The sequence below is a fragment of the Saimiri boliviensis genome, chromosome 7, assembly GCF_048565385.1.
Source record: "Saimiri boliviensis isolate mSaiBol1 chromosome 7, mSaiBol1.pri, whole genome shotgun sequence".
NCBI lineage: Eukaryota > Metazoa > Chordata > Mammalia > Primates > Cebidae > Saimiri > Saimiri boliviensis.
This window is the reverse complement of record NC_133455.1, coordinates 28,952,790-28,976,243: the sequence shown is the minus strand read 5'-3', so window position 1 is coordinate 28,976,243 and position 23,454 is coordinate 28,952,790. Positions and strand designations below refer to the sequence as shown.

Genomic DNA, 23,454 nt, shown 5'->3' with positions numbered 1-23,454 from the left:
GCTGGGAAAGCACTGCTTGTCTGTCCGCCAGGACATTTCTCAGCTGGACTAGTGAAGTGATCACGTTATTCTCTTAAACCTCCAAGGCACAGATGATGCTCTGCATAGCTCCAGGGAGCATCATTCACTTAGACTGTAGGGAACGGCACCCCCTGTAGCTGTCCAACATGGTGGCTCAGTCCACTTCACGCGCCTGTCATATTCTCGCTCTCTCGCCACTTTATCCCCACCACCACCCTATACGACCACACCATGCTCAGAAAACCCTTGCCTAGCACACTCCTGGACTATTCACATCATAACAACAGTAGGAGATGATGCAAATAGCAACATTAATATCCACAAGCTAAAATACAGCATGGCTTCATTTTCTTCTTGTTTTCTTTCTCTGATATATCAGGTTGCATTTCTGGCTGTGAGAAAGACACTCACCCGTCCAATCCCAAAGAATGGACTTACAGGCACAAAGAACAGAGAAAAGAGAGACTTTTTGTTTGTTTATTTGTGTGTGTGTTTGTTTTTGAGACAGAGTTTTGCTCTTTTCGCCCAGCTAGAGTGCTATGGTGGGATCTCGGTTCACTGCAACCTCTCCCTCCCAGTTCAAGTGATTCTCCTGCCTCAGCCTCCCGAGTAGATGGGATTACTCAGAGACCAGCCTGGCCCACAAGGTGGAACTCCATCTCTAGTAAAAATTTAAAAATTAGCCGGGCATGCTGGCTCACACCTGAAGTCCCAGCTACTCGAGAGGCTGCAGCGTGAGAATCACTTGAACCTGGGAGATGGAGGTTGCAATGAGCTGAGATCATTCCACTGCACTCCAGCCTGGGCACCCGCCACCATGCCCAGCTAATTTTTTTATTTTTAGTAGAGATGGGGTTTCACCATGTTGGCCGGTTTGGTCTCGAACTTTTGACCTCAGGTGATCCACCTGACTCGGCCTCCTTAAGTGCTAAGATTGCAGATGTGAGCCACTGTGTCAGGCCAAAAGTGAGACTTTTTAGTAACAGTCTTGCAAGACCAAGCATCTGGTGGACAGGCACACACAGGGTAGCTACAGCAGATAATTTATCTCCTAGCACGCAGGTCCCTCCCCCAGTTCCTCATTGGTCAAGTACTATGGGTTAGTTTCATTATTCCCCTTACAAGGTTATACCCTGGTCCCCTTCCCCACTTAAATTTTGATTTCCCAAAAACAAAACTTTCTTCCCTTTCATGGGCTGACCCCTCCTCTACATTCCGTTTGCTTATTGTGATCTTCTAGGTGCATGAGCCGTGTGATTTGTTACATTCGGAGGCGGCCGTCAGTACTTAGATTTATCATACTTTGAAAGGGGACCATTTAAAATGTTTTTTCACATGGCTCTATGTCTTATTTATCTTGGGCCATTTTTTAATTCCCTAAACTAGCGGTTCCCAGCCTTTCTGGCACCAGGGATTGGTTTTGTGGAAGATAATTTTTCCACAGATGGGAGCAGGATGGGGAGGATGGTTTCATCAGGCATTAGAGCCTCCTAAGGAGCATGCAACTTAGACACAACTTAGACCCCTCACATGTGCACTTCACAGTGAGGTTCATACTGCTGTGAGAATCTAATGTAGCTGCTGATCTGACAGGAGGCAGAGCTCAGTGGGCAATGGTCGCGATGGGGGCAACTGTAAATACAGATGAGCTTTGCTCACTTGTCTGCTGCTAGCCTCCCACCGGGCTGCCCGGTTCCTCACAGGCCATGAACAGTTTGCAGACTGGCTGTCAGTAGTGGCCCAAGAACAGTAGTGGTCCAGCTAGTTTAGGGAATTGAAAAATGGCCCGAGACAAATAAGACATAGAGCCCTGTGATAAAACATTTTAAATGGTCCATTTTCAAGGTATGATAGATCTAAGTACTGACAGCCAGCCTGTGAATGTAACAAACAGTAGTGGTCCGTGGCCTGGGGCTTGGGGTCCCCTGCCCTAAACTGTATTGGATTCAACAGGCTAACTCTTGAATTCTAGAGACCTCCAAGAACTCAGAGGCACTCCAGGAACCAACAGAAGGAATTCAACAAACAATACTTTATTCACTAAGGAAAGATGGAACCCATTTGCCGGGCATGATGGTACATGACTGTAATTCCAGCTACTCAGGAGTCTGTGACAGGAGAATTGCTTGAACCCAGGAGGCAGAGGTTAGAGTGAGCTGAGGTCATGCCACTGCGCTCCAGCCTGGGCAACAGATAGAGACTCCATCTCAAAAAAAAAAAGGAAGGATGGAACCCACCTTTGGAGTTGTCTATATGCTTGTATATGAGATCACAAAATCAAAATCCTTCAGGCTTGTTACCAGTAAAGATTTTTAAAGAAATGTTTTGGAGGAAAACTGATTTGGAAGTTTCTAGTTCTACTGCCTTTTCAATCTTTGTATCAGTCTATGCTTATCTTTTCATTTCTTGGTACATTACAGTGTTCTCATTAAGTCACGCTTGAAATGCATGCTTATCCCATGCTCACAGTTACCTTTAGGGAGGGTTCGTGGCTAGTAGTCCTCTCCAGCAGGTGAGCTATAGCCACACCCAGTTGGTCACCACACAGAGGTTAGATCCAGACATACCACTGGAGGCCAGGAGTGGTGGCTCACACCTGTAATCCCAGCACTTTGGGAGGCCAAGGTGAGCAGTTCACCTGAGGTCAGGAGTTCAAGACCAGCCTGGCCAACATGGTCACACCTCATCTCTACTAAAATTAGCCGGGCATGGTGGCTCACGCCTGTAGTCCAGTTTCTCAGGAGGCTGAGACATGAGAATCACTTGAACCTGGGAGGCGGAGGTGGCAATGAGCTGAGATCATGCCACTGCACTTCAGCCTGGGCAACAGAGTGAGACTTGGTCTCAAAAAAACCAAACAACAAACAAACAAAACCCAGAAATACCATTGGAGAGAACTTTTCCAAGTTCTCAAACAGACTGAACTGATAAAGTGGAGGTTGAGAAAAAACATTTGAAGCGAGAGTTGCCCTGTCCATCTCGTGGAATTTCTGTAGGCCAGATCCTGTTGCTTCTGCCACAGGGTGGCCAACCAACCTTGGAGCTGGGAGAAACTAGGAAAACTGAGACATTCCCTAGGGCAAACAGATACCAGTTGCTCAAGGTAGAACTAAGGGTCAAAATGGACCAGGGTCCGCTCAAGAAGATGGGCTGTGGATGACTGAAGAAGGCAGACAGAAACAGTCAGGGGGGGTATGGTATTAGGGTTTTCCTGAAAAACAGAACCAATAGGAGATAAAGAGAAATGAGGAGATTTATTGTGAAAATTGGCTTGGTCGAGCATGATAGCTCATGCCTGAAATCCCAGCACTTCGGGAGGCCAAGGTGGGTGGATCACGAGGTCAAGAGATCAAGATCATCCTGGCCAACATGGTGAAACCCTGTTTCCACTAAAAATACAAAAATTAGCCAGGCATGGTGGTGCACGCCTGCACTCTCAGCTACTCGGGAGGCTGAGGCAGCAGAATCGTTTGATTCTGGGAGGTGGAGGTTGCAGTGAGCTAAGAATGTGCCACTGCACTCCTGCCTGGGCAACAAGAGTAAAACAAAAAAAAAAAAAAAAGAAAGAAAGAAAAGAGAAAAAGAAAGAAAGGAAAGAAAAGAAAGAAAGAGAAAGAAAGAAAGAAAAGAAAAGAAAGAAAGGGAAAGAAAATTGGCTTACACAGTTATGGAGGCCTTCAAGAAGTCCCACAATTTGCCATCTGCAAGCTGGAAAAGAGCAAAGCTGATGCTGTAATTCAGTCCAAGTCTGAAGGCCTGAGAACCAGGAGTTCTGATGTCTGAGGGGAAGAAGAAGATGGATGTCCCTGCTAAAGAAGAAAGAGAGAAAAAAAGAAAGAGAGAGGGAGAGAGAGAGAGAGAATTTGCCCTTCTTCCACCTTTTTTGTTCTATTTGGCCCTCAACACATTGGATGATGCCACTCACACTGGGCAGAGTGAATCTGCTTTACTCAGGTGACTGAGCAGAATGCTAATCTCTTCCAGAAATGCCCTACAAAAACACCCAGGATTAACATTTTACCAGCTAGCTGGACATCCCTTAGCCCAGTCAAGTTGACACCTAAAATTAACCATCACAGACATGGAAAGTGGCAAACCCTGGAGATCTGCAGAATATGTCAGAATCCAAAACCTCAGCAAGGTTGGTAAAAGAAGGCAGAGGCAAAGAGAATCAGACTCAAGTATTATCAGAGAGCTCATCAATTTTCTGCTTTAGATCTCAGGGCAGGAAAGGCCCAGGACTTATGAAATATTTGGAGCCTGTGAAAATATCTAGGACCTTAAAAAACAGTATTGTTCTAAAATACAGTTCAAGACTAGCCTGGGCAACATGGCAAAACCTGTCTCTACAGAAAGTAGAAAAATTAGCCTTGGTAGCTTGCACTTGTCCCAGCTACTCAGGAGGCTGAGGTTGAAGGCTCATTTGTGCCTGGGAGGTGGAGGTTGCAGTGAACCAAGATCACACCACTGCCCTCCAGCCTGGGTAACAGAGCTGTCTCAAAAAAAAAAAAAAAAAATTAATAAAACACAAAGAGAAAATTTAAAAAATATAAGTTAATAAATGTGAAATAAGTGTGCATAAAGCATCATATTGTCAACTTCATTAATTGTTCAATATTGCATTGATAAAATGTTCTTATATTGGGAAAGACATTGCAGATTAGCATAATGGTGAAGGGCATGGACTGTGAAGCCAAATTGCCTGTGTCCAAATTCTGGCTCCACTGTTTACTATGTAACTTTCAGCAAGTTATTCAACACATCTGAGCTTCAGTGTCCTCATTCTTTCTAATCCCATGAATAAAATGTGGATAATTATATCACTAACCTCATAGATTTTTTTTTTTTTTTTTTTTTTTTGACAGAGACCTGCTTTGTCACCCAGACTGGAGTGAAATGGCATGATCTCAGCTCACTGCAACCTCTGACTCCTGGGTTCAAGCGATTCTCCTGTCTCAGTCCCCTCAGCTGGGACTACAAGCATCCACCACCATGCTGGCTAATTTTTGTATTTTTAGTAGAGATGTGGGTCACCATATTGGTCAGGCTGGTCTCAAACTCCTGACCTCAGGTGATCCACACACCTTGACTTCCCAAAGTGCTGGGATTACAGGGATGAGCCACCAAGCCCAGCCACAAACCTCATAGATTTTTAAGAGGATTAAATGGGCAAAAGACTTGGAACAATACATGGCACTTTCTCTGTACTAGATGTGTACTAATTGTTGTTATTATTTTCTCACTTGGAAAGATTCCAAAACATGAACTGATATGTAAGAAATCATAACCCAATTAAATGAATTATTCATACATAATTTTAAAAGCAAAATTATAAAGGTTCTTTCCAAAGAATTTCTTAAAACATTTTATCAATGAAAATTTCAAGCAAATACAGATGTAAAAATAAATATGCAAAGAGAGGCTGGGCACGATGGCTCATGCCTGTAATCCCAGCAGTTACAGTTGTATTGTGATATGGCAGGTGCTATTTTAACGTTTGCCGCAATAGGTAGACAAGCCTGAAAGAGTTCTGAAAAAGCCAAGCCGGCTGCTTTTCTCTTCCAACCCAGACAAAATCCATCTCTAAACTGGGCCAGTTTAAGGTCAATAAGTGATTGTAATCAGCTGGCTGAAATGGGCGCTTCCTGGAATGGCGAAGCTTTGCAGTTCTTGCCAGAAGTCGTTGCTGTGAGGAGCAGGGTTCAGAGTTGAGCCTTCAACACCAGACCTCTGCGATGGGCTTCAGGAATAGAGGCCCCATCCCTTTCTCAGAAGGTAAGGCTCGGTCAGGTGAACCACATTGGTCGTTTGGCTCTAACAATAACCGCGCCTTAGAATGAACACTTCAGGCCTATTTTGTCTCTTTACAGACTCATAATAACCCCTTGCAGAGTAAGGAAGGTGGGTGACTTCTAGTCCCGGAGGCAGGCAACCTGCAAGAGCCAGAGGTCAGGGCTCCTGGCAGGGGGCGGGGATAGGGCGGACGAGGGGCGGGGCTAGGAGGGAGGGGCGGGGCCAGTGGAACGGGGGCGGGGCCCGAGCGCTGGAGGCAGGCAGGCTGGTGTGCGGCGGAGGTGGCCTTGTCTGGTCTCCCCAATCCTCTGAGCCCAACCAGCGCAGCAGAGACCCTTTCTGCAGGACAGAGATCCCTCTAGCCAAGTCAACTCGTTCTTCCGTCCCTCACGGCCTCCATAACCCCATCCAAGCAGGAGGCGAGGCTATTGGAGTGGAAGAGTAAGGAAGGCAGAAGGTAAGGGCCCAAGGACCAACCGGTGGGTGGAATAAGCTGGAATACTCGGTCTTCTTCCACACCTACTCTTAGGCTGCTCCTCTGCAACCAGGCTTCTCTGGGAGATCTTGTCTTTTACAAAACGCGTGCCCTGCCTTGTTACTAAGTCTGATTATTTTGCTGTAACTAGGAATTAAATTGACTTAGGAGACCCAGATGCATTGGGAGTAATTGGATCTCGGGCTGACAGCACTCAACCCCTCCTCGCCACGAGGCAAGGTGGGCGTGGTTATCGTGCGGAGCAGCAGAGTCAAACCTGCAATCAGAATAGGTTCACAAGTGCAAACCTAGGACGTTGGCTGATTGCTCATGGTGTTCCTAGAAGTGAGATAGATGGGAAGCCTACTAAATCCTTCCTGGATCTGCATAAGCAGAAAACTTCTAGGTCAAGTGAACAAAAGTTTAAGCTGAATCATAAAAAATAGAGTAATGGTGCTCAACCAATTTTCAGACTTGAACCTGTGTACAGACCTTGAACCCCTTGAATAAAGGAAAGGTCAGATCCCTGTGAGGAAGGACCTGGGTACGCTACTGAAAATATATATACTGTTAATCTTTCTCCCAGCCTAGGGGAGGGACCTGTGGCCTTTTTCCAGGATAACTGTACATTGGGGAAGAGATAACTCTACATTTCCTTTCGGAACTTCTTGACATGTGCTCTGAACTGAAGTTGATTTCAGGAGACCCAAAACATCACTGTGGTCCACCAGTCAGAGTAGGGGCTTATGGAGGTCAGGTGCTCAAAGAAGTTTTAACTCACAGTGGGCCCAGTGGGTCTCCAAAACCATCTGCAGTTATTTCCTAGGTTTAAGAATACATAACTGGAATAGACATACTAAGCAGCCGGCAGAGTCCTCACATTGCTTCCCCAACCTGTGGAGAGAGGGCTGCTATGGTGGGGAAGGCCAAGTGGAAACCATTAGAACTGGCTCTACCTGGGAAACTTGTAAACCAAAAGCAAAGACAAGTTCCTGGAGAGACTGCAGATATTAGTGTCACCATCAAGGACTTGAAAGATACAGAGGTGGTGATTCCTACCACACTCCCGTTAAACTTATATTTGACCAGCACAAAAGACAGATGGACCTTGGAGAATGACAGTGGATGACTATAAGTCAAATTACATACAGTTTTTTTGATTTACTTCCTTTTGGTGTTCATTTAAAAGTAATTTAAAAGTATATTGCCCCAGGCCAGGTGCAGTGGCTCACACCTGTAATCCCAGCATTTTGGGAGGCCGAGGTGGGAGGATCACGAGGTCAGGAGATCAAGATCATCCTGGCTAAGATGGTGAAACCCTGTCTCCACTAAAAGTACAAAAAATTAGCTGGGCGTGGTGGCACACGCCTATAGCCCCAGCTACTCAGGAGGCTGAGGCAGGAGAATCGTCTGAACCAGGGAGGTGGAGGTTGCAGTGAGCTGAGATCGCACCACGCACCACTGCACTCCAGCCTGGGAGACAGAGAAGACTCTGTTCTCCCTACCACCACTCCCACCCCTCCTACCCCCGCCCACACACACAAAAGTATTAAGCGAGGCCCCATTTTGGGGATGGAGAAAGGAAGAACATAGTAATTTTCCCTGGAGGGAAGCCTTATTCAGTGGTTCTCTCCCCATGTCTCTTGAGGTAGACAAAGGGCACAACATAAATGGTCATTGATATGTACCAACTGTTCTATACCACCCCCAAAACACAGTAATAATATAAATGGTCATTGATAGAGGCACAAAGATTAGGGCACATTCCTATACAGAATGCTATGTGGCTGTGAAAAAGACTGAGGTAGATCTATATGTACTGCTATGGACAAATGTATTAACACGTAATACATTGATGACTCAGAAATAGATGAAGTTGTAAAGTATGACTGTTTGTAAATGTGTTGGAAGAGTTCGTGGTAAAATGTCATCAGAGGTTTTTTTCTGGGAGTGGGATTGGAGAGTAACTATATTGGTGACAAAGCTTTCTGTTGCAAGTAAAAAAACAAAAACAAAAACAAAAACAAAAACAAAACAACCCACTCAGCCGGGGTTTAATATACAGTAAGAAAATGTCTTGCCGGGAGTGATGGCTCATGCCTGTAATCCCAGGACTTTGGGAGGCCAAGCCAGGCAGATCACCTGAGGTCAGGAGTTTGAGACCAATCTGGCTAACATGATGAAACTCTGTCTTTACTAAAAATATAAAAAATTAGCCAGGCGTGGTGGCGCGCGCCTGTAGTCCCAGCTACTCGGGAGGCTGAGAAACATGAGAATCGCTTGAACCCGGGAGGCGGAGGTTACGTTGAACCAAGGTCATGCCACTGCACTCCAGCCTGGGCAAGAGTGAGACTCTTTCTCAAAAAAGGAAGAAAGGAAGGGAGGGAGGGAGAGAGAGAGAAAGAAAAGAGAAAAGAAAAGAAAGAGAGAGTCTTATCTGGCAAAATAAGAAGTCCACGGAGACAGGGACCCTGGGGTTGGTGAAGGCAGCAGCTCAGGATTTCACTGGGGACCGAAATCCTTTCCATCTTTCTGCTTTCCATGTACTTCTAAGCAAAGTTCAGCAATGCTGTTGTGGAGTTCTCTAGCCAAAGTCACCTGTCAGAGGAGTCCTACATCTGCTCAGTAATAAGGCTTTGTTCTCAGGTGGCTCCTCTTGTGAGGGATAGGTACAGAGGTTTCAGGAGCCACATCCAAACTTAACAGCATTTATAGCAGAGAAAGCATTATGCTAATCTAGAACCTGTGAAAAGCAGACACCAAAACAGAATTAAATATGCTAGGAATGTATTAAGGGAAATGCCTTTAAGAGAAATTGAGGAGGAAGGTGATTGGAGGCTGGGAGAGCCATCAGAGATTGATGAAGGTGTTAACATGAGAGGGGGAAGTTAGAGTAGAAAGTTGGAGGAAGTGTCTTAGCCAGGTACTTCTAAGGAAAATACAGCAATGCTGTTGTGGAGTTCTCTAGCCAGAGTCAGCTGTCAGAGGAGTCCCACAGCTCTCAGAATCAAGCTGTCTTAATATCTCTGCCACACGCAGTCACTGGCTGGAAGCAGCCCCTGGGAAGTGTGGCCTCAGATGTTCAAAAACTACAGCAGCCATCCGTCAGTGGTACTCCCGGCTGCTGGAGGTCTGAGAGGACATTCTCTGGCATTCATGGGCATTCTTGTTTTTTAAGAACCAGTGTCCTAGCTAACGTCCCCTATGTGTCACATGTCCTGATTTAAACCAATTACTAGCAAGGGGAAGTGAGACCAGCACGACTGACTAAAGATAGACCAATCAGGACCTCAGGACCACACCCTCAGTCTCAGCTAGTGCCCACCTCGCCAGAAGCATGTGGCTACTGGGGGGAAGATGAGAAACTGCAAAAAATCTGGGTTCTGTTAGGAAGAAGGAAGTGGGGGATGAATGTCAGGTAAGTAAGCAACAGGGCCTACTACAGTAATGGGGGTACCTTTTGAACCTGTGTGTTTCTATATAATTTGGATTTTATCTTCTTTTTGAAGAGAAGTCTCGCTCTGTTGCCCACGCTGGAGTGCAATGGCGCAATCTCAGCTCACTGCAATCTCTGCCTCTATGATTCAAGCAATTCTTCCACCTCAGCCTCCTGAGTAGCTGGGATTACAGACGCCTGCCAACACGACCACCAAATTTTTGTATTTTTAGTAGAGACGGGGTTTCACTGTGTTGGCCAGGCTGGTCTTGAACTCCTGACCTCAGGTGATCCACCTGCCTCAGCCTCCAAAGTGCTGGGATTACAGGCATGAGCCACCAGGCCCAGTCATAATTTAGATTTTTTATGAGCATATATTACTTGTATAATAATAGTTTTTTCAGTTAGGAATGTTAAGAGAGTGGGACTTGGCAGAACAATATTCAGTTCCGTCACTAAGATTTATAATCTGTAGTCCTGGGCCAATACCATAACATCTTCAAGTCTTTATTATTAAGAAGCTGAAAGTGATTCTCAGGCTGGAAAAAGGCAAATATAAAAAAACATTAAAGAGATGTGGGTTTTTCTTGTGTCCCAGCGAAAAATTACTTTCTGTCTATAAAAAGTCTGAAACATGTTAGATTACACAACTTTAGGTTTAGTTATTGTGTTCATATTTTGAAGAACTGGAAAAAATTATTTTTCCTATTACTTTCCTGTAAGCACATTACAGAAAGTCACAATTTATTTTTAACGGGTTGAGTACATTGTTCTTTTAGTTTCTTTCAACTCCGTTGTTGGTTGAAATGATAGAACAACATATTTCCCAGCAAGTTATGAGGTTGGATGATAAGATTATGCAGTTATTTTGAAAATGATCAGTTTAGTTCTACTTTTTCATACAATGATATGTAATCTTGGGTTTTAACTACTTTAGTATGAATCAAAGCCCACTATCTTAATGTCATTTTAAAAGTTGAACAAAGATGCCTGCTAAGAAGACTGTAAACTTGGGGAACTATCATTAATTAGTGGATTTAAGTTTGGATATTTTCCAAGAGATACAGGTAGTTGCAGAATGAGGTGGTCTTCAGTGTCTACTGATATGTATTGACTGTCCAATGTCCTTAGTGCCCTCCCCAGGTGAAAAGTGATGTGAAGTCCCACTCTGAACCCAACCTCATCTTGACCACTCGCTTTAGGAAGTTCCCTCCCCCATCCCATCATTTCTTTTCATTGCACCCAGAAATTGCCTTCATACACTTTGTTTTTTTTGTTGTTGTTGTTTGTTTGTTTGTTTGTTTGTTTTTGAGACGGAGTTTCGCTCTTGTTACCCAGGCTAGAGTGCAATGGCGTGATCTCGGCTCACCGCAACCTCCGCCTCCTGGGTTCAGGCAATTCTCCTGCCTCAGCCTCCTGAGTAGCTGGGATTACAGGCACGCGCCACCATGCCCAGTTAATTTTTTGTATTTTTAGTAGAGACGGGGTTTCACCATGTTGACCAGGATGGTCTCGATCTCTTGACCTCGTGATCCACCCGCCTCGGCCTCCCAAAGTGCTGGGATTACAGGCTTGAGCCACCGCGCCCGGCCTGCCTTCATACACTTAATACAGTTCATTCATTTTACTTAATATACATTTGTTTGCTGTCTGTCTCCTATACAGTGTATAGAAAGCTGCGTGGTGAAAGGCATGGTGTCTGTTCCTCCCCACAGTTTATACCCAGCCTCTAACTCAGGATTTGGCACATCATAGGAGCCTAATAATTATCTGTTGAAAAGTGAATGAAATAAAAGCTACACTTACGCAACAAAGACTTCCTGACATTGTTTTCCGGCAACCAGCATCTTCTGTTCTGAGAATGTGGTGAACTTTCCTGTCTCATAGTGGATGATTCATTCTGTGGCCAGTTGGCCAGGGGAGGGCAGTAGCTCCTTGTTTCAAGCTTTTGCCTCCCTGTGCCTCTTCTATTGATGAGTTCTGCCCCCATCTGTTGGCAGTGGCCAAACCCCACGGATTCTCCCTGGGTTTTGCCTCCAGAATCCCACCCTCCTGTCACTGCCCTGGTGGCCTTCAAAATTTCTTGCCAGGATTCCCGCCCTGACCTCCTCACTGGACTGCTTGCCAGCAGTCTTGCCCAATTCCACCCCCATGTTCCTGTCAACTGCCAGAGATAGTATCATTAAGATATTTGAAAAATTAACTCTAGAGTTTAAAGACTCTCCTGCTCCACAAAACCGAGAGATAAGATCAAGTCCAAACATTTTGGCGTGAGGGTCAAGGTGTTTCACAATCTGCCTGGAGGTCCCTCTTGCAGCTCCTCTCTAATTACCCAGCCGGCTTCCTCCCAGCCTGGGTTCCAGCCACAGGGAGCCTTCTGGCATTGAGTGAATGCGTCTGACATGCCAGCATTTGATGCCAGCTATGCCTTTTGCCTGGCCTGGCTTTGCCTCTCCTCCTTCACCTTGATATCCTCCTCCTCCTCATCATCCATCTGACCTGACTTGGAATTACATTCTCAGGAAGGGAAGGCTGCCTAGCTGGGTTTGTTCATATCTCTATTAAAGCTCTCTTCACTTCATGCCTAAGTCTGCACTCTCAGCTCCTGCTGCTGTAGTTTCCAGCACCAAGGAGACTTGTTGGAACAGATGAAGGAAGAAAATTAAAACTTGAAAATGAAAAAAAAAAAAAAAAAGCCTATGCTACCCTCCCCCAACTTCTTATTTTCTTCTGCTTCTCTCTTCCATTGACTAATTATTCTGAAAGGCCTTTTTAGGGGGATGTTGGTTGTGCTTGTCTGCCTGACCATCTTTCCCTTTTCTGGAAACAGTACTCTTCTTTCCTGTGGGAAAACTTGCCCCATGTAGTTAGAGTGGGTTTGATGATATCCACCCTGCCATAGACCCAGGCTGCCCCCACCAAAGGACCCCATGCCCATGATCATAATAAATGATTCAGGACTGGGCACATGCCCGAGTAAGGCCATTTAAAATCCTCCTTAGATTTTCTTGCCTGGGGGATTTGGGAAGATGGCCTTTCCTTGAGGATGCTTAACTAGTAAGTTTGGGCTGCTAGTGATTATTATAACCCCTAGTAGAGAAAACCTGCTTAAGAGAAAGGGAATGTGATTTGACAACATCATTTGAGCTCCTAGATCAATCTGTGCCTGAATCCAACCAACTTTCCTTTATGTGAGCCAATAAATTCTCTTTTCGTTTATTCTAGTTAGTTTCTGCCAGTTGTACTTCAGAGTCTCCAACTACTATTCTTTTTTTTTTTTTTTTTTTTTGAGACGGAGACTTGCTCTGTCACTCAAGATGGAGTGCAGTGGCACCATCTTGGCTGGGACTACAGGCTCATGCCACCATGCCTGGTAATTTTTGTATTTTTAGTAGAGACAGGGTTTCACTATGTTGGCCAAGCTGGTCTTAAACTCCTGACCTCAAGTGATCCACCTGCCTCAGCCTCCCAGAGTGCTGGGATTACACACCTGGCCTATACTTTTAAAACAAAAAATACTTCATTATGACCTCCACTTTACTCAGAGAGGGTATGGATTAGATATAACAACATGTAAGGTCATTGTTGCACTGCTGTAAATACCAGAGACTGGGCAATTTATAAGCCAAGAGGTTTAGTTGGCTCACAGTTCTGCAGGCTGTGCAGGAAGCATAGCGGCATCTGCTTCTCGGGCTGCCCTAGGGAGCTTTTACTCATCAAGGTGGAAGCAAAGCGGGAGCAGGCACGTCCCACGGCGAAAGCAGGAGCAAGGGGTGGGGAGGTGCCACATACTGTTAAACCACCAGATCGCGTGTGAACTCAGAGCGAGAGGTCACTCATCACCAAGGGGATGGCCAAAGCCATTCATGAGGGATCTGCCACCATGTTCCACATACCTCCTCCCAGGCCCCACCCCCAACACTGAGGGTTACCTTTCAACCTGAGATTTGGTTGGGAACAAATATCCAAACTATCTCAATTAGTAAACCCAGGGCTTATTTTCTGGGTACTAAAGCCAGGGGCAAATCCACTTTTTTTCCTTCAGTGATTTCAGTGAACCATTGAGGTCATCCTCATTAATGCTCAGAAGAACCTGAAATAGAATTCTTACTCCTAGATCCTCTGTCAAAGCCCATCTCAAGCACAAAAGTTGTTTCATGGCTTCAGAATAGAAATAATATGGAACTCAAGAAAGGCCTCACACATTTTGGGGGTCGGGGGTGCACATTGTGTTTAAGAAGATGAAAAGAGAGAAGCCCAAGAAATGATAGGACTTTAAGATCTCTCTATATACAGGACTTCAAACGACTTTTTTTTTTTTTTAAGAGAGGAATTCTTCTAGAAGTTTTTAGGGCAAAGCAAAATTAGAGCCATTTTTGGAAAGGGAAATTGTAAAAGAGGCAGACTTGACAAGAACAAATGAGTATGAAAAAATCTGCTTTAAAGTCATCATTGGCAGTTTTAAAAAGTTGATGAGCCCCTGGGGTGATGTAGAGACAGGAGTGTGGGTGAAATGTCTGCAAAAATAAAATCAGCTAGATCCTCTGACTTCAAGACAACTTCTCTAAAGATCCATAAGAAGTTGTTCATAAAAGGAAGTGTCAGGCCTGGGTGCGGTGGCTCACGCCTGTAATCCAGTACTTTGGAAGGCCGAGGCAGGTGAATCACAAGGTCAGGAGTTCAAAACCAGCCTGGCCATGATGGTGAAACCCCATCTCCACTAAAAAAAAAAAAAAAGAAAGAAAATTAGCCAGGCATGGTGGTGGGCACTTCTAATCCCAGCTACTCGGAAGGCTGAGGAAGAGAATTGCTTGAACCCAGAAGGCGGAGGTTTCAGTGAACAGAGGCACCACTGCACTCCAGCCTGGGTGACAGAGCAAGACTCTGTATCGGGGGGAAAAAAGGCAGGGGTGGGTTGTCCAGGAGGCCTGAAGAAAGACAAGTTGTTATGTGGCTGTCTCATTGGCCTTCCTTTCTTTTGCCCTGTGGCTCCTTGAGATCACTGCCAAGTCTGGGTAAATAGAACATGCACTTCTTCTTTGACTTACTTATGCATTTGAGACACATTTACTGATCAGCTATCAGGGGTTAGACACTAAAGGGCACCAGTGAAGCTGGATTGCAAGACGCCTGCCTCAGCTCTCTACTCTTCACCATTGCTAGGCTAGATCATTCAACAAATATTTCCAATAATGCATATTTTGGGCTAAGCCCTGTATTAGGCACTGGGATGCCACTGAACCAGTTGTCCCTGCCCTGCAGTAATGGCAGCAGTTAGACAGCATTTGATTCTTTTTTTTTTTTTTTTGCATTTGATTCTTAAAGAAGACTCATAAGGCCGGGCGCGGTGGCTCAAGCCTGTAATCCCAGCACTTTGAGGGGCCGAGGCAGGTGGATCACAAGGTCAAGAGATCGAGACCATCCTGGTCAACATGGTGATACCCCATCTCTACTAAAAATACAAAAATTAGCTGGGCATGGTGGCGCATGCCTGTAATCTCAGCTACTCAGGAGGCTGAGGCAGGAGAATTGCCTGAACCCAGGAGGCGGAAGTTGCAGTGAGCGGAGATCGCGCCATTGCACTTCAGCCTGGGTAACAAGAGCGAAATTCCATCTCAAAAAAAAAAAAAAAAAAGAAGACTCATAGGACCCAAAATGACAATGTTGTAGGAAAAGGATACAATCAAACAACAGCATTAAGTGAGGCAATGGATAGGAAGTAGCCAAAGGATCTGGAGAGGCCAGATGCAGGCTCCAATGCTACTCTTTCTGCAAGGCTGAATGGATGCACCTTCTCTTTTAGATGAGGAGTCACTAATGTGACTGAACACCTTGCAACCCTGGTGTCCAAAAGGGAGGACAGGCTGAGTTTCCTATCCCCTGCTGGTCACATGGGTGTATTTTTGCTATGTAACTGCCTCAGTGGCAGAGCCCCTCTGCCCAGGGGTCTTACTGAGACCAGGTGCAAATTACCAATTTCACGGTTATCAGTAAAGTCTCACAATTTTCAGCAAACGGTTCTGAAACTTGCCTTGAATCCATGATTCCAAAATAACGTTGTTAGTCAGAAGGTTTCATGTCTTGACCAGGGATCAGTGCTGGGCCAGCTACCTGCTTCACTTCAGTGGCTCCTCTGAGGCCAATTCCAGGCCTACAGGAGTTAATCCTAGAACCCCTCCAAACCATTCCACACACTGCATCCACCGAGAGAAACAACACAACTCAATCAGATGATGTCACTCTGCTGCTTAAAATCAATGGCTCCCCATTCCCTCTGGATTAAATCTGTATTCCTGGAGGCAACGTGCAAAGCCAGTTAACATCTGTCCCCGACTCCCTTTACAAATTTCGTTTCTTCCCAACATGGGCTCTTCACTGCAGTCTGCATTGAGAAACGATCCTTCCCAACACTTTCCTCACTTTGGAAGTGCCCTTGGCTTTCATTTCGTTGCCAACTCCCACTCAGCGTGTGTATCACCTCCAGGAAGTCCTCCCTGGTACCCAGTCTACTATAGGTCTACTTTAGAACTTTATGATCACTTTTTTGGGGGGACTGGGGGTATAAAAATTTATTATACCTAAAAAATATTGCCACTAACAAATGCAGACCGGCGAGGACACCACGGTATGGGTGGAGGACAGCTAGCTCTTTGGGAAGTGAAAGGTTTGGGTGGCGTGGGCCTCATGCCATGCTGATTGGTCAGTAGACAGGAGGGTACATGCCAAACACCACAGGGCAGCAGGGCAGCAGGTGCCTGCTCTTATGTGCCCACAAGTGTTCCCTGTCTCATCTGGGGCTTTGAAGGGAGCACACCCAGAAGTGAGCAGCTGTAGCAAAGGAGCTTCCTAAGGTGCCCCTTCCAGGATTGTCTCAGAAGTCACAGCAACACTATTTTAAGCAGTATGTTTAGCTGGATGATTTCCACAAACTATCCGTGAAGTTTCTAACCATCATAATTCAGTGAAGTATAAAACATTACGTTATAGGCTATGGGGCCGGGCGTGGTGGCTCAAGCCTATAATCCCAGCACTTTGGGAGGCCAAGGCAGGCGGCTCTCCTGAGGTCAGGAGTTCGAGACCAGCCTGATCAACATGGAGAAACCCTGTCTCTACTAAAAATACAAAATTAGCCGGGTGTGGTGGTATATGCCTGTAATACCAGCTACTCTGGAGGCTGAGGCAGGAGAATCACTTGAACCTGGGAGGTGGAGGTTGCAGTGAGCCGAGATTGTGCCATTGCACTCCAGCCTGGGCAACAAAGGCAAAACTCCTCTCAAAAAAAAAAAAAAAAAAAAAAATTATCTAACAACAAAGCTTTAAATTTTTTTTTAATTAAAAAAAAAAATTACAGGCTGTGGGAAAAGATGGCAGCACCAATGGTGGCACCTTCCAGTCCTGGTGGTTCTAGGGGCAGGGAGAGGGGAAGGTCTTTTTTAAAACCAAGCCCCTCACTTCAAGCCACAAAAGAATTACTCTGGGGGGCCGGGCGCAGTGGCTCAATTCTGTAATCCCAGCACTTTGGGAGGCCGAGGCGGGTGGATCACGAGGTCAAGAGATCGAGACCATCCTGGTCAACATGGTGAAACCCCGTCTCTACTAAAAATACAAAAAAAAACTAGCTGGGCGTAGTGGCGCGTGCCTGTAATCCCAGCTACTTAGGAGGCTGAGGCAGGAGAATTGCCTGAACCCAGGAGGCGGAGGTTGCAGTGAGCCGAGATCGCGCCATTGCACTCCAGCCTGGGTAACAAGAGCGAAACTCCGTCTCAAAAAAAAAAAAAAAAAAAAAAAAAAAAAAAAAAAAAAAAGAATTACTCTGATAAATATTAAATTGTATTGAAAACAAAATGGAATAAAAAGCAGATACTACTCTATGTTGGGATGGAAGTGGGAGGAAAGACTGAGTCCTTCGAAGCAGGAAGGGAGACAGCAGGGGGAAGGTTCTGTGCCTGTGACCGCGGGTGGTCACTTGTGCTGCTCCATTTTTACTTTCAGTGGTCTCAGGAAGGTCCGATTTTTCTTCTCTTTCTCCCCCTTTCTATTGGCTTGAAGTTTCGCCAGCTGTCCACACGACCATCTCGACTCTCCTCAGTGTTTTTCTGCCACTCCCTTTCTCGTTTGGCTTTTTCTTGAGCTTTGATCTCTTCTTGCCTTTGTTGCTTCTTTTCATGAATTTTCTCTTTGGCTTCTCTCTCTTTCCTTTTAACTTCCAGCTCAGCAAAGAGTTTCATCGTCTGTTTATATACAGCTTGTTTGAACGGCTCAGAATCACCCACCTCTACAATCGTAGGTTTTCCTTCCTTTTTTTTAACTGTTTTTTTGGTTCTTTCACAGTGTGTTCCACGTATTCTTTTTCTGCCCGAGTTACATGCAGGGCCCTCTCCTTTTGCTCCTGCTCCAGTAGCAACTTGTAAGCTTTGTCCACAGCTTCAAAAGCCCTCTGTGCTCTGTCAGCATCATCTTGATATTTGTCAGGATGCGCCAGTGTGGATAACTGCCGAAACCTCTTCTTTATGTCTTCATCTGTAACTTCAGGATCTAACTGAAGAATCTCAAATGGGTTCAAACTGAAGTAAGAGGAACCAGGATGGGTCAGTCTTTCAATCTGATTTTTGGATGTTAGAACCAAGTCTCTCTTCTCTATTTGTTTCACCTCAGTGTAGACGGTCATAAATGCTGCTTCTGTGCTGCCTCCGCTGCCAGGAGTCCCGCTCTCTCCTGAAGCTGCCGTTTTCCTGGCACAGCCTCCACAGGACCCTTCTCTCTTATTTATTTATTTATTTATTTTTGAGATGAAGTCACTCTTTTCGCCCAGGCTGGAGTGCAACGATGCGATCTTGGCTTACTGTAACCTCCACCTCCTGGGTTTAAGCGATTCTCCACCTAAGACTCCCAAGTTGCTGGGATTACAGGCGCCTGTCACCACACCTGGCTAATTTTTGTATTTTTAGTAGAGATGGGGTTTCACCATGTGGGCCAACCTGGTCTCAAACTCCTGACCTCAGGTGATCCACCTGCCTCAGCCTCCCAAAGTGCTGGGATTACATACGTGAGCCACCGTGCCTGGCCGATCAGTCTTGACTGTAATTGTTTTACTGATCCACCCTTCTACGTAGATTAGTGGCTTGTTGAGAACAGGATATGTTTCTGTAGGGTCCTCCAGTTCCCCCTTACCCGCTTTCTTTCTTGGCCTGACTGCGAGTTCCTTTGGCCTCCCTGCGACCCAGCCAGCTGCATGTTTTCCCTGCAGGCTTGAACCCAAGCTAAGGCTTTGAACATTCCCAGGCACTGATGAAGATGCTTAGTTTGTTTTAAGTTGTTGCTCAAGACACTGACCTGAGCCAAATTCTTTAAACCCTCATATAAACTCCACACTCTGACCTCGTCGTGGTGGACACACCTAGGTAGAACATTGCTTTCTCTTTTGACCACTGGAGGATACATGGCAGCTCACTCTGTAAGTTTGTCCTCCTAATAAACACTTCAGACTGATCATCCTGGTGTAAGTGCTTCTTTCTTTGGAATCCCACCCAACCCCATCTCAAGACCATTTGGGGCTCTCTCTTGTGGGAACTTCCCTGCCTCGCTTTAGGGGCAATTCCAGCCACAAGTTTGGTTGGAGGGAACAGTATCTTTTATTTCTGATTCCTAGTTATCTATCACAGTTCCCTGCAGACATATGCCATTCAGTAAGTAAATGACTCTAGTGAATTGCTTTCTAGTGAAATGTATGCAGGTAGTTGGCATGCAGGTCGAAGGTGGCATGAGTACCAGATGGCTGCTCACAGCATGTCCTCCTGAGGCCCAGCTACACTCTCCACTGCAAATTCCATGAGCTATTATCTATATCTTTGTAATAATTTTCCCACCTGTCCCCCAATTATGCCACTTCAAATAGGTTCCTGCTGTTTGCAACTGGAAATGTCCTAAGCAAACATTACCTCATAGGCTTATTGAATTGGACCATTGTATTGATTTGTGCATCTCACTGTAAATTTTATCTAAAAAAAAAAAAGAAAGAAAGAAACAGGAGAAAAATTACCCCATGGTGTTGCCAGGAGGCACACATGAGATAATGCTTGCACAATGCTGTGTTAGTCAGGAATATTTTGAAAACAAGTGACCTAAACACAAATTGGATTAAGTAATAAATGGAACACACAGGCTCACAGAACTGGAAAACCTAAAGGTAGTTCTGTGTGTTTGTTCTCTATTGCTGCATTCTAAATTGCTGTAGCACCAGTTTAGCTGCGCACACCACTACCCATGTATTGTCTCACAGTTCAAGACTGAAATCATGGGGTCAGCTGGGCTGAGCTCTCATCTGGAGGCTCTGTGGATAATCTCCTTCCAACCCCATTCTTCTTGTTGGCAGCATTCAGTTGCTCACAGTTGTAGGACTGAAGTCCCATTTCCTCCCCTCAGCTCTCAGCTCCTAGAGGTTACCCATGGTTCCTTCCTATGTCCCTGCCACAGGCACTTCACGGCATGGATGTTTGTTTTTTTCCAGATCAATCAGAGTCTCTCTCTCTGACCTCCTCTTCTCAGCTCAGATGATGAGGTCACCTAGATCATCTCCTGATGATTTTAGGCATTCATAGTGACACTGGAGAGTTTCCTTGACTCCTTCATGGGACTTGCAACAGGGGTGACTCATTTACTCGGCTGCCATACTCAATCCCTTGTGGAAGGGAGCACATGAGCAATGGGTATGGGAACCCGAGCAAAAGAATCCTGGACCCACCAGCCACTTCTCTCCCATGGGAGCAGACCCTGTGTGAGTCCTGCGGCAGCATCCCAGGAGTGTTACAATGCTCTTTTAGCTCTGCTGTCCTGGTGAGGGAGGTGTCTGTGATACCCCTGAGCCCCAGGGGGCATGTTACCAGCTCAGTAACCCTTTTGTCTCATTGTGTGGGGTGGCTGCCCACCACTAGCAAGGGCAAAGGGCCAGTATGACAGCTTTTTGGGATCCTGCATCCAGTGCATCTCAAATTCTTGTCTATTGCCCAAGAGGAATGAGGTCACATGGACTTGAAGGATGGCAAATGTAGAGATTTTATTAAGCAGTGGAAGTAGCTCTCAGCAGATGAGGAGCTGGAAAGGGGATGGAGTAAGAAGGTGGTCTTCTCCAATGGCCAAACTCCTCTCCACCATCCCAGCCAAACTCCTCTCCAATCATAGTCTCCAATGTTCAGCTGCTTTTCTCCTCTCCACATTCAGACGCTTCTGTCTTCTGTCCTTCTCTGCCATGCTGCTCTGTTCCTCTTCCAGTGGACCTTAGGGTTTCTATGGGCACAGCACAGGGATGTGGGGGGCCAAAGGCAACATTTTGACAGGAAAGCAGGGATCTGAAGTTCTCATTTAGGGCCACAGGTCCAGGCTTGAGGGTGGAACCCTCACCAGGGACCCTCCCCTTTTCTGCCCAGTATTTCCCTGCATCCTGTTCACATCAGTTGCATCGGTAAAATCTCTCCACAGTAGCACTTAGAGGTTTAGTGTTTGAATAACTGCTAGAAGGCATGTGTAAACCAGGAACTGAGAATCTTGAGAGGGCCATCTTAGAGTTCTTCCCACCACAGGCTGACTTCAGGCACAGCTGGATCCAGGCACTCAGAATTGGTGGAGGAGGGGCATTATTCCAGCAGCTTCATCTTGCCTGCTTGGGTACACTTGAGGCACAGTGCTTATTAATACTCTTGGCAACAAAGGCATCCTCTTTCCTGATGACCATTATGGGACTGACTGTGCGCCAGCTTGAGCTGATGCCCATCTCTGAACTAATCACTGTAGTCAGAGGGTACAAACGCTCTGGTTGATCAGGTCTGAGTTACATGCCCTTTCTTAAACCCAGGGACTTGTATTGGTTGGACATAAACCTTTAGACCAGTAGTTTTCAATGGGAAAAGGGCTGATTTTGAAGCTTAGGAGACATTTTGCAATATGTAGAGTAATTCTTAGTTGTCATAAAGCTGGGGGATAGAGATAGTACCAGCATTTCATGCATAGAGGCCAGGGGTGCTGCCAGTTATCCTACAAAGCACAAGACAGTCCCCCACAACAAAGATTTCCCTAATGTTAATAGTGCCAAGGTGGCAAAACCCTGATGCAGATGAAGAAAGGGGGTGCTTAAGGAAAATTGAAGTGCTATTATCAGAAGGGGGCCTGGTTGTTGGCAAAACCCACAGATTCCACTGCAAGTACTTTACCTGGCACTGAATCCGTTTTCTAGAGTTTTAATATTTCTTCTTTCTGTTCTTTTTTTGATTTGTTTTCCCTCCCTACTCCTGACTCCAACCTTTTTACACACATCCTTTAGAAATAAACCTTCTTCCACCTGTCTGCCAAGATTAGTTCTTGCAGTCTCTCCCCTTCCTAAAGCCCTCTAGGAGTTCCATGTCCTCTGTGATGCCTGAAACACAGAGGGGTGGCTGCTTCTTCCTGCCTCCAGGACACACTCACCTGCCAGTCCAAACACAGCTCCAGAGTAAGGCCCGCAGTGATAAACAAAAGGTGATTGTCTTGTAATTGCAAACTTTTTCAGCCCCACACACCCACACATATATACTTTTTGGCTCAGATTTCTCCCAAGATATCAACAATAATGCCGAATTTCTGTAGCAGTTGATTTTCTGTTTCCTTTTTCTTATCTCTGTCTCCTTTTACCATGACTTTACCCTGGCTACATTTTTCTAAAGTTTTGTCCTATTTTTAAATAGGTAATGCATTTATATGGTTGAAAATTTAAAAGGTTCAAAAGGATATATGCAGCAAAAGTCACTTCCACCTCTATTTCCAGCTCCCTAAAAACCTCACTGGAGGCAACTAATGCTACTAATTTGTTTATAAATCCTTCCAGAGGTATTATCTCTACTTATAAGCAAGCGTATATATAAATCCTTCTTCTCTTTTCTTCTTTTTTATTTTAAACAAATGGTAGTATGCTATGTAACTTGTTCTGGCTTATTTTGTTGAAAAATTATTTTGGAGATTGTGCATATCTATGCATAAGAGCTTGCTCATTCCTTTTATAGAGACTTAGTGTCCATTTTGTGAATGTGTCATAATTTATCTAACCAGTCCTTTCTCACTGGACTTTTAGATTATTTTCAGTCTTCTGTTGTTACAAAAAACAAAAACTACACTGTCACTAGGTTTGGGGTGGCCCACCTGTAGTCCCAGCTACTTGGGAGGTTAAAGCAGGAGAATCGCTTGTGCCCAAGACTTCAAGGCTGCAATGAGTTATGATCACACCACTGTACTCTAGCTGGGAGCCTGGAGGCTGGTCTCATGATAGAATGAGACCTCATCTCTGAAAAAAATAAAAAAAGAAAGAAAAGAAAAAGAGGCCAGGCATAGTGGCTAACATCTGTAATCTCATCACTTTGAGAGGCTGAGGCAGGCTGATCACCTGAGGCAAGGAGCTCAAGACCAACCTGGCCAACATGGTGAAACCTCATCTCTACTAAAAATACAAAAATTAGTCAGGCATGGTGGCGCAGGCCTGTGATCCCAGCTGCTTGGGAGGCTGAGGCAGGAGAATCGCCACTGCACTCTATCCTGGACAACAGAGCAAGACTCCATCTCAAAAAAAAAAAAAAAAAAAAAAAAAAAAAAGGAGAAAGAAAATAACCAAGTTGACATAGCTAGAAAGAATGATGCTGGTTGGCTAGGAGCGGTGGTTCATGCCTGTCATCTCAGCATTTTGGGAGGCCGAGGCAGGCAGATCATGAGG

The 23,454-nt window shown here is 45.4% G+C and overlaps 1 pseudogene; it reads right to left on the bottom strand.

The window, feature by feature from the left end:
* Positions 1-17,687: 17,687 nt before the first annotated feature.
* On the bottom strand, positions 17,688-18,959 carry LOC101054278 (dnaJ homolog subfamily C member 8 pseudogene; annotated as a pseudogene).
* Between the last annotated feature and the right edge of the window lie 4,495 nt (positions 18,960-23,454).